Below are 12,099 nucleotides of genomic sequence, written 5' to 3'. Positions count from 1 at the left end.
CGGCTTCGGCCCACAAACTATATGTCAACATATCAGCCTGACAAAATATCTTCAGCCTCTCTGTGGCTCGCACTGAGACATTTATATCCCCCAAACGTTGAGTAGCAAGATAAATGTCTGCGCTGCTGGTCCAGATACTCTGCTGTTGCCAATGTCCCCAGTCGTGAGTGACTCCTGACCCCTATGTGCAAACGGACCCTAGGCTGGAGGATATGTTTTCAGCATGATAAATTACTCCCCTTCGGAAAAAGAAACGGTAGACTGGGGAGAATTTGTTTTCCCTCTGTAAAAGTGTGAACTGTTTGTACAGAATGGGATATTTCAACATTGGGTCAGGGACTGTGTTGCCCGCTGGTGTTTGCCTGGGATCAACACGGTCTTTTCCTGCCCCCAGCTAGCTGGACATTCCCCACGTTGTTCACAGGATTGACTGCCCTGCCATTGGGCCAGTTTACCTCAGGTCACTCTCAATGGATTGAAAAGAGAAAAACAACCTCTAAAGAGGGCTTTATCCCATATGAAGTTTTTTCTTTTCACACAAATGAGGGTCGAATGCAACTCATGTGGTGGCCAGAGTCTCACGTGTGCCAGTGGTGAAGTCCAGTTTAACTTGGGCCTTGTTTATGACTATGACTGGTATTTCAGGTGATACAGAGTATCACAAGCACAACACAGCCACACGACCGGGGCCCGGGGATAAGATAAAGAGGAAACATGCAGCCAGCCAGTCTCTAATAGCATCAAAACTCAGAGGATGAGCTCACCAAGACATTGCCTCACCACAGAAGAAGACAAGGTTTAAATTCCTCTGGATGCATTATGGTTTATTTGAGCCAAGTATTACTAGACCCCTAGTAATCATCTCGGTGCAGTATCGTAAACAGAGCCGTCTCACAGCGCCCTGGGGACAGCTTGTTTACCTCATCTAATTTCTCTACTTTTCCCTCATCATGAACACAAAGATAATGGCAGTGATGTCATTGTTAGTGTCTATGAAACTGCCTGCTGTGGAGGAGGAAAATACATGGATAATTTACTGGTACAGTGTTGCACAAGCCAAACAAATGTGAGGAGGAAGCCTCTTATATAAACTCTTGGGATCTCTTCAATATATTAGCTCTGCTGAAAACTGAAGAAGTTCACCTTGTTTACTTTTGAGTGCATGCATATTCCAGCTCCGATGGGCAGTTAATCATCAGACTAGTCTAGCTGGCTGATAATTTTAGAGTGATGCTATTTGATTTGCGATAGGTTCTGCTCAAGAAACAGGCAATTTGAGAACACTTGATAGGGAGCCAAACCTCTTTCAGAATGACCAAGCGACCCTATGCACTACGCAGGCATTCAACTGCTCCCCAACAGAGCTGCTGCATTTAAGATATTTTCCCTGAAGTAAAAAACAACAACAACCTAAAAGGTATATGGGCATAAAGCCAATGCATATATGACCCCATTGTATATTCTGTACATGCTCAATCGAGCAGAGACACTATTTCACCAATCTTTATGAGAGCACCATAAGTAGCTACCTCATGGTGCTCCTTCATTTGGGGTCACTGTTTGCTAATGGTGCTGCTAATGAGCGTCTACAGAGTATTGGGTTCTGAAAGGGCCTCTATTGCCCAGGCCTGTAAACGTCCTGGTTGGCAGTGAGTGATCCGCATTAAGCCTGTCAGGCGCCGCTAATCATTTTCTCGTGTCCAAGATTTACAGACTAGGCTGTGTCTCAAACGGCACCCTATTCCCTATGTAGTGCACTACCCCCCCCCCCCCCCCCCCCATAGGGCACTATAGGGAATAGGGTGCCATTTGCCAGGGTGCCATTTGGGACAGAAACACATTGTTCTGGTCCTGCAGTGTTAGATCAGGGAAACAGAGCATTAAAACCCCTAGCGGGGATAAGTCTGAATTACTCTTGTTAAGCCTCTGTAAGTTAACGGGCATCATTGTAACTTTGGGGGAAAGCTGGAACATTCCATGTGTTATTCAGGCAATGTCTATATGATTGAAAGAGGGGCAGATTACGGTGGAACTTTAAGACGATTTAATAGAAATATAAAAAACAAGAGTCTGAGAAACTGGGCTTATATTCTGTTTTTCATGAGCAAATTAGTTGAATCTTACCTTCTGAACTTAAACCTGCAACCCAACACATTGATGTGCCAACTCTCCAGTTTGAATTCAGCTACCACTGTATAATGCATGGCAGGAGCACATCAACTATATAGGGGTACACATAAGCGCCTTACCGAAAGTAGGCCCTATGTCACACGACTGACGAGAAGTAAAATGTTCTCTTATATCTTGAAAATAACCTGTGCTACTTTAAACTCAGTCATGACTTAAAATGTTATATAATTTACTCTCATCCGTGTGCCGGGCAGTTGGAGTAGCAAGTTCATTCGTTCCAATAGCTTCATTTGGAATCTTAAATAAAACATAAACACCACTTACTGATTTAAAAAAGTTAGTCAAGTCTCTCGTTCCTATTTATACCTGATCCCAGTTCAAACAGGCGAACTTGGTGTTTGCTTAAAATGTGCACATGTACAAGGGAGCATACATAGTAGCTATACACTGAGTATACCAAACATTAAGAACATCTTATTGAGCTGCCTTCAGAACAGACTCAATTTGTTGAGGCATGGACTCTACAAGGTGTCGAAAGCATTCCACAGGGATGCTGGCCCATGTTGACTCCAATGCTTCCCACAGTTGTGTCAAGTTGGCTGGATGTCCTTTGGGTGGTGGGCCATTCTTGATACACACGGGAAACTGTTGAGCGTGAAAAAGCCAGCAGCGTTGCAGTTCTTGACACAAACCGGTGTGCCTGGCACCTACTACCATACCCAGTTTAAAGGGACTTAAATATTTTGTAATACATATAATAATACAATATTTAGCACATGCTTTTATCCAAAGCGACTTACAGTCATGTTTGCGTACATTCTACATATGGGTGGCCCTGGGAAACAAACCCACAACCCTGGCAGTGTAAGCACCATGCTCTACCAACTGAGCCATTCACCCTCTGAATGGCCCTCATACACAATCCATGTCTCAAGGCTTAAAAATCCTTCTTTAATTAACCTGTCTCCTCCCCTTCATCTACACTGATTGAAGTGGATTTAGCAAGTGGCATCAATAAGGGATCATAGCTTTCACCTGGATTCACCTGGTCAGTCTATGTCATGGAAAGCGCAGGTGTTCTTAATGTTTTGTATGGTCAGTGTATAGTAATGCAAACATACATGCAATTTACACATACAGTATATACCTAAAGTGAACTATATTGAAACATTGTGAGGAAAACAAACGACTTCTGCTTTCTTCAGGAAAAACAGGCCCAAATTCCTGCGAGTTCCATCATACCGCGTGGTTGCCGGGCGGGTTACAAAGAGATCCTGTGTTATGGCGAATGTGGAAAGAAGGCCTAGTATGCATTCCAGCCGACAGAAGAAGGCCTCTCTCTTCGCTGGGTCTGGGAGGGTGTTTTCGTAAGCTACTTTAGAATGTTTGTGCAATTGCTTTTGACCACTTGATTAAAAATATATTTTGATGCTGTGGGGCTATGTCGTGTAGAGGGTCAGCTCAAACTGGTTTGAGAAGAGCAACAACCTATTGGGGAATAAACATACCTGTTTTGGGTTACAGTAGTGTCGGAGTCTGAAGTAACTGACTTTTTTTCTCCCTCCACAGCTAGGTTGTGAAATAACCAAGTCCACTGGGAATCTAACATTGATCACCTCTGCCACAATAGTACTACAGAATATCCCCTCAAACCACACAGGTGGAAGAACTCAGAGGGGAAGAAAAACACGGAAGCGGAATCGAGAATGTCTGCGCATCTCAGTGAGTGTGACGTGACGAAAGTAACGGTGGCCTATGAACAAACAGAGGGCGTACAACCCGGGGGATGTTTTGTGTGTCTCATTTTGACAGCTGCAGCCGTGGTGTTTGCAGTCAGCTAGGTGCTACGGATGTGCACTAGATGGGAGAACGCACTGGAACTCTCTTCACTTCCTCATCCGTCCAAACCAGACATCATGACCTGACCCATGGCCTCTCACTCATCCAACATACCCACCCCTGTCCAACCCCACCCCTGATAGAAATACATAAATCAACTCTCTCCGGAAGTCCTCTTCTACCGTTAGATGATTCGGAGAAAACCAGTAGGCTTGCATTCATGGTGCAGTCAGGAATGGTCTGGGATCTGCTTAATGTACGAGCAATGGACCCACAGTCCTGTGGGTTGCAAGCTTTATAAAGGGGCCCAACGTAATCTTAAATCTTATTGTCACAATAAAATGTTTTATCACTCCTGTATTGCAGGGTCTCTCTCTCTGGTTGCAGTGGAAATGATTTGTGAGACCACCCTAGTGTGGTTGCTCAATAGTGGTTCCTGTACAACCGCAGTACAGGGTCAAGGGTTTCAATTATACAACGATCAATGTTTTCCCTTCCTTAGTGTACTGTGTAATTACAAAAGCAAACACAGTCTGTCGTCATGGTAACGGACTCAGGCCATGTAGATAACTCGTAATAGTCTACTTCATTTTCTTTGGCAACATTAGCTGAGAACGTACTGGGGAGGAGTGCTGAACTACAGCCGTCTGTTTACGAGACCTTCGCCTCACCGTGTTTTCACCATCCTGTATACCACTGGCATCCTGTGGCATTTGTGTGGTCTCAACCACATCTTAACCACATCCAACCTTTATAGGAGGAAGTAGGAACATGGGACTCTACTCAAGAGTGCACCTTGTCCTGCAAATATGAATTTCAAATACACATCTAACCCTAACTCAACTAAAGCAGTTCACTTTCAACGTCGCTAATGGAAGGGGGAAAACACAGCTGTCAACCATGTACATAGTCCTCACACAGGCTTGTCCTGGGAAGTGGGTAGAGAGGAAAGGTCAACGGAAGGGCTGTTGTTGCAGATCGTGACAGGACACAATGTAGGCATGCTGTGCGCCACTGACATTGGCGGATCAAATGATTCTGATTTTTCATAGACTGCACAGACTGTGCACTTTTGATCATGGTGGACATGGAAAGTGCTCTGGACAGTGAGTGGCTGGCTGCCTGGCTGTTTGTGTCCTGTGATGACAGGAGGCCCAGATAGTACTCACTGAGTACTTAACTCTTGCCTCTCTGCTGTTAACGTGTCTCAAAATACCCCTGGTCCTGTGCAAACATCTGTCTGTGTATTTTAGACCCCCCAAAAAATGCATCCCTGTCACACATTAGAAGGCAATATGGGGTATGTTGTTTTCTGTCCTAATGCTCTCCAGTGTTTCATTACCGTCAATTGCACCATGATGGCTGTCAGGCCAGGCGTGCTATTGACGTGAAACAAATATATTAGCCCGAAACCGCACCCGCCAAATTAAATATTCTGTCCAATTTTGAGAGCAGACCAACAACTTCAAAGACTGCCTGGGAGAGTGACTTCAGTTGAAAAACACCAGGGGCATATTTAGCTCTTGGCCAGCAGCCACAAATTGCTGGAAGTCATTTCAAAACATCAATATTTACCGGTATACTGAAGCCTTCCTATAAAAGTGGTTTTATGTTAAAACGTGCCAGTTGCACAGAGAGATGGGGAGAGGGATCTCATCTTTATTTATTAAGTTTTTTCAAATATGCCTTCTCAGAGCTGCCACCACAGTGCACACTTTCATAGCAAATACAAAATTCCTTGGTACATAGATCTAGTACAGAATGAACAACAGACCAGCTCCAAAGTAAAGTTTACATTCCTTTGGGGGTTCGATGAATCTGTTGGAATGTGTTCTTGCGAGGCTGTATTTTCATGGGGCCATGGGTATTACCAGTGGGGGCCACTTTATTGGGCAGAGCAGGAATGTACGATGCCAACACGGTTGTAGCTGCTGGTCTGCAGCTATTTCCTCCCGCCCGCGAAAAGGTAAATAAAGAAATATATTTCCCGTGGGCTTAAGCAAGGCCTAAAAATACTGTCAGCACAACATACTCAGGACATCTGGCTTATTGGAATATACGACAAATCACCTGGCTATTTCCCTATGCTCATCAATTGAAAGTGAGATATATGATTGAAGTGAATATAACTCAGTTTAGTCATGGAGTATTTTTGTTACTCACGTGTGGTACTCACCCAGAACCCTCTATTTACAAGGGGAGAATCTCAATTGCATCCTCCTTGTGTCCTCTCTCTTGCCTCCTTCTCAAAACCCGTTGGAGGAGAAGGTCAGAGTGGAGGGACCACTGGCTTTCTCATCCAATGGGTTTTGTGAAGGAGAAAGGAGAGGACACGAGGAGATTGCCATTGAGATACTCCCAAGGATACCCTTCTCCAGGCCCTGGGCCAGGATCCTTAGCTCTACCCAGCTAAGAGACTTGTGGTTGGTTAGACCAGATCCCTCTTTCATCCCATTGGCCAGTTATTTGGCCTCTAGCTCCACAATGAAATAGGGTGCAGGCCAGGCAGCAGGCTGTTAGCCAGCCTGCCAGCTTAGTGGAGTCTGCCACTAGCACAGTCAGTATAGTCAGCTCAGTTATCCCCATTGAGACCGTGTCTGTGCCTCGACCTAGGTTGGGCAAAACTAAACATGGCGGTGTTCGCCTTAGCAATCTCACTAGGATAAGGACCTCCTCCATTCCTGCCATTATTGAAAGAGATCGTGATACCTCATATCTCAAAATAGGGCTACTTAATGTTAGATCCCTCACTTCAAAGGCAGTTATAGTCAATTAACTAATCACTGATCATAATCTTGATGTGATTGGCCTGACTGAAACATGGCTTAAGCCTGATGAATTTACTGTGTTAAATGAGGCCTCACCTCCTGGTTACACTAGTGACCATATCCCCCGTGCATCCCGCAAAGGCGGAGGTGTTGCTAACATTTACGCTAGCAAATTTCAATTTACAAAAAAATAAGACGTTTTGTCTTTTGAGCTTCTAGTCATGAAATCTATGCAGCCTACTCAATCACTTTTTATAGCTACTGTTTACAGGCCTCCTGGGCCATATACAGCGTTCCTCACTGAGTTCCCTGAATTCCTATCGGACCTTGTAGTCATAGAAGATAATATTCACATTTTAGGTGATTTTAATATTCACATGGAAAAGTCCACAGACCCACTCCAAAAGGCTTTCGGAGCCATCATCGACTCAGTGGGTTTTGTCCAACATGTCTCTGGACCTACTCACTGCCACAGTCATACTCTGGACCTAGTTTTGTCCCATGGAATAAATGTTGTAGATCTTAATGTTTTTCCTCATAATCCTGGACTATCGGACCACCATTTTATTACGTTTGCAATCGCAACAAATAATCTGCTCAGACCCCAACCAAGGAGCATCAAAAGTCATGCTATAAATTCTCAGACAACACAAAAATTCCTTGATGCCCTTCCAGACGCCTTCTGCCTACCCAAGGACGTCAGAAGACAAAAATCTGTTAACTGCCTAACTGAGGAACTCAATTTAACCTTGCGCAATACCCTAGATGCAGTTGCACCCCTAAAAACTAAAAGCATTTGTCATAAGAAACTAGCTCCCTGGTATACAGAAAATACCCGAGCTCTGAAGCAAGCTTCCAGAAAATTGGAACGGAAATGGCGCCACACCAAACTGGAAGTCTTCTGACTAGCTTGGAGAGACAGTACCGTGCAGTATCGAAGAGCCCTCGCTGCTGCTCGATCATCCTATTTTTCCAACTTAATTGAGGAAAATAAGAACAATCCCAAATTTATTTTTGATACTGTCGCAAAGCTAACTAAAAAGCAGCATTCCCCATGTGAGGATGGCTTTCACTTCAGCAGTAATAAATTCATGAACTTCTTTGAGGAAAAGATCATGATCATTAGAAAGCAAATTACGGACTCCTCTTTAAATCTGCGTATTCCTCCAAAGCTCAGCTGTCCTGAGTCTGCACAACTCTGCCAGGACCTAGGATCAAGAGAGACACTCAAGTGTTTTAGTACTATATCTCTTGACACAATGATGAAAATAATCATGGCCTCTAAACCTCCAAGCTGCATACTGGACCCTATTCCAACTAAACTACTGAAAGAGCTGCTTCCTGTGCTTGGCCCTCCTATGTTGAACATAATAAACGGCTCTCTATCCACCGGATATGTACCAAACTCACTAAAAGTGGCAGTAATAAAGCCTCTCTTGAAAAAGCCAAACCTTGACCCAGAAAATATAAAAAACTATCGGCCTATATCGAATCTTCCATTCCTCTCAAAAAAATTTTGAAAAAGCTGTTGCGCAGCAACTCACTGCCTTCCTGAAGACAAACAATGTACACGAAATGCTTCAGTCTGGTTTTAGACCCCATCATAGCACTGAGACTGCACTTGTGAAGGTGGTAAATGGCCTTTTAATGGCGTCAGACCGAGGCTCTGCATCTGTCCTCGTGCTCCTAGACCTTAGTGCTGCCTTTGATACCATCGATCACCACATTCTTTTGGAGAGATTGGAAACCCAAATTAGTCTACACGGACAAGTTCTGGCCTGGTTTAGATCTTATCTGTCGGAAAGATATCAGTTTGTCTCTGTGAATGGTTTGTCCTCTGACAAATCAACTGTACATTTCGGGGTGTTCCTCCAGGTTCCGTTTTAGGACCACTAATGTTTTCACTATATATTTTACCTCTTGGGGATGTCATTCGAAAACATAATGTTAACTTTCACTGCTATGCGGATGACACACAGCTGTACATTTCAATGAAACATGGTGAAGCCCCAAAATTGCCCTCACTAGAAGCCTGTGTTTCAGACATAAGGAAGTGGATGGCTGAAAACGTTCTACTTTTAAACTCGGACAAAACAGAGATGCTTGTTCTAGGTCCCAAGAAACAAAGAGCTCTTCTGTTGAATCTGACAATTAATCTTGATTGTTGTAAAGTCGTCTCAAATAAAACTGTGAAGGACCTCGGCGTTACTCTGGACCCTGATCTCTCTTTTGACGAACATATCAAGACTGTTTCAAGGACAGCTTTTTTCCATCTACGTAACAATGCAAAAATCAGAAACTTTCTGTCCAAAAATGATGCAGAAAAATTAATTCATGCTTTTCTTACTTCTAGGTTAGACTACTGCAATGCTCTACTTTCCAGCTACCCGGATAAAGCACTAAATAAACTTCAGTTAGTGCTAAATACGGCTGCTAGAATCCTGACTAGAACCCAAATATTTGATCATATTACTCCATTGCTAGCCTCCCTACACTGGCTTCCTGTTAAGGCAAGGGCTAATTTCAAGGTTTTACTGCTAACCTACAAAGCATTACATGGGCTTGCTCCTACCTATCTTTCCGATTTGGTCCTGCCGTACATACCTACACGTACGCTATGGTCACAAGACGCAGGCCTCCTAATTATCCCTAGGCTTTCTCCTATAGATCTCCATTTTTATGGAATGGTCTGCCTACCCATGTGAGAGACGCAGACTCGGTCTCAACTTTTAAGTCTTTACTGAAGACTCATCTCTTCAGTGGGTCATATGATTGAGTGTAGTCTGGCCCAGGAGTGTGAAGGTAAACGGAAAGGCTCTGGAGCAACGAACTGCCCTTGCTGTCTCTGCCTGGCCGGTTCCCCTCTCTCCACTGGGATTCTCTGCCTCTAACCCTATTACAGGGGCTGAGTCACTGGCTTACTGGTGCTCTTTCATGCCGTCCCTAGGAGGGGTGCGTCACTTGAGTGGGTTGAGTCACTGACGTGATCTTCCTGTCTGGGTTGGCGCCCCCCCTTGGGTTGTGCCGTGGCGGAGATCTTTGTGGGCTATACTCGGCCTTGTCTCAGGATGGTAAGTTGGTGGTTGAAGATATCCCTCTAGTGGTGTGGGGACTGTGCTTTGGAAAAATGGGTGGGGTTATATCCTTCCTGTTTGGCCCTGTCCGGGGGTATCATCGGATGGGGCCACAGTGTCTCCTGACGCCTCCTGTCTCAGCCTCCAGTATTTATGCTGCATTAGTTTATGTGTCGGGGGGCTAGGGTCAGTTTTTTATATCTGGAGTACTTCTCCTGTCTTATCCGGTGTCCTGTGTGAATTTAAGTATGCTCTCTCTAATTCTCTCTTTCTCTCTTTCTTTCTCTCTCTCGGAGGACCTGAGCCCTAGGACCATGCCTCAGAACTACCTGGCATGATGACTCCTTGCTGTCCCCAGTCCACCTGGCCGTGCTGCTGCTCCAGTTTCAACTGTTCTGCCTGCGGCTATGGAACCCTGACCTGTTCACCGGACGTGCTACCTGTCCCAGACCTGCTGTTTTCAACTCTCTAGAGACCGCAGGAGCGGTAGAGATACTCTTAATGATCGGCTATGAAAAGCCAACTGACATTTACTCCTGAGGTGCTGACTTGCTGCACCCTCGACAACTACTGTGATTATTATTATTTGACATGCTGGTCATTTATGAATATTTGAACATCTTGGCCATGTTCTGTTATAATCTCCACCCGGCACAGCCAGAAGAGGACTGGCCACCCCTCATAGCCTGGTTCCTCTCTAGGTTTCTTCCTAGGTTTTGGCCTTTCTAGGGAGTTTTTCCTAGCCACCGTGCTTCTACACCTGCATTGCTTGCTGTTTGGGGTTTTAGGCTGGGTTTCTGTACAGGACTTTGAGATATCAGCTGATGTAAGAAGGGCTATATAAATACATTTGATTTGATTTGATTTATTTGTGTGGCTTGTATCTTATCAACCAACCCAACTATAAAACCCTCTGGCTATAGGAAAGACCATGCCCATTGTGTGTTACTTCTGGTAACATATCTTGTCTTTGAGTTAAGGGCAGCTGTGTGTCAAAAACAGGTTTGCTAAGTTTACTTTATAGAGAAGTGAGTGGAAAAGCTGAGCCTCAGCCTATGTGCTTGTTTCATGATATACCACCTGCATAAACATACATGTATGGGAATCTCCTTTGGGGAAATCTTGTTAAAATAGTCCTATCAAGTAAAATCTAAATCAACATTTATGATTTTACACAGCTTTGTAGTCAGAGTTTTATTTGGAGCTTATTTGTTGCAGATGTGGAGTGTGGCTCTGAAAGCTAATCGCTAGTGGCTGAGAGTAAGTACTCTTACAGGGCCAGTATTAGCTGATAGAGTCTGATGTTGGAACTTGGAACCAAAGCTGGTTTGGGTTCTGTTTTTTTTCTATAAAATGTAGGTCAATGTGTTCTCAGAACCTCCTATCCAATTTATATAGCAGGATGGCATGCTTCCAGTAATGAGGAAACCATGGTTCCCAGACTAGACTCTAGTCTCTGGACAAAAACCATAGCAATGTACAGAGACAACAAAGACCATGGGGCGGAGGAGAGAAAGGTCAAGGTTCAAAGACCAGGGGAGGAGGACTCAGATTGGATTTTTAGAAACCCCACTTCAAGGGCTTCAATGTTATCTATAGGATAAATACATCAGACACGGTCTTGGGAGTCTACTTTTGTCAGAAGTGAAATATTATTATGTGCAATTATGACAGTTTTATTTACTGTTCATTTGAATTAGATAAACAACACCAAAAGCCTAATGTTGTATGTGTTGTCAGATGGACATCCAAACAAACGATAAATACTCTTTAGTATAGCCTACACTATGTGCTTTTGATTAAGTCGGTTGTAAATATATATATTGTGTTGCCATTCTCCTGGCCTCATACTGCATGAGTGAGGAATGAGTTTTATGTCCTTTTCAATTCCCCTGCTGCCTCTGCCTCATCCTGTGCTGAGCAGCATCAAAGCAGGACTTTACATAATAGGCCTCAGAAAGGCATCGACATCTGTTTCCATCCATATCCTCCAGCCAGCCAGGAGAAAACGGCACCTTCTGCAGTAGGAGACTGTGCAGTCTTCTTGCCTTATATAAGCAGGTGTCTGCGGCTTTAGGGCCAGCGAATGCCGTTCGCGGGGAGTGCCAGTTGTTGACCGTGAGTCTACTGCTGTTAAAGGTCCAAGGACAGGAGGAGAAAGGACAGAGGTAGGATGGGAAAAGGTCCTTCCCCATTGGTTTGGCCAGATGGGTGTGTTTACACACTACCCACAGCAGTCTGTGAGGCCTTGAGAAATGACAGTGGTCTGAGTCTCTCTCACTACCTTC

This window comes from Salvelinus alpinus, chromosome 8 (genome assembly GCF_045679555.1).
Source record: "Salvelinus alpinus chromosome 8, SLU_Salpinus.1, whole genome shotgun sequence".
Lineage (NCBI taxonomy): Eukaryota > Metazoa > Chordata > Actinopteri > Salmoniformes > Salmonidae > Salvelinus > Salvelinus alpinus.
Note: the sequence above shows the minus strand (reverse complement) of the source record.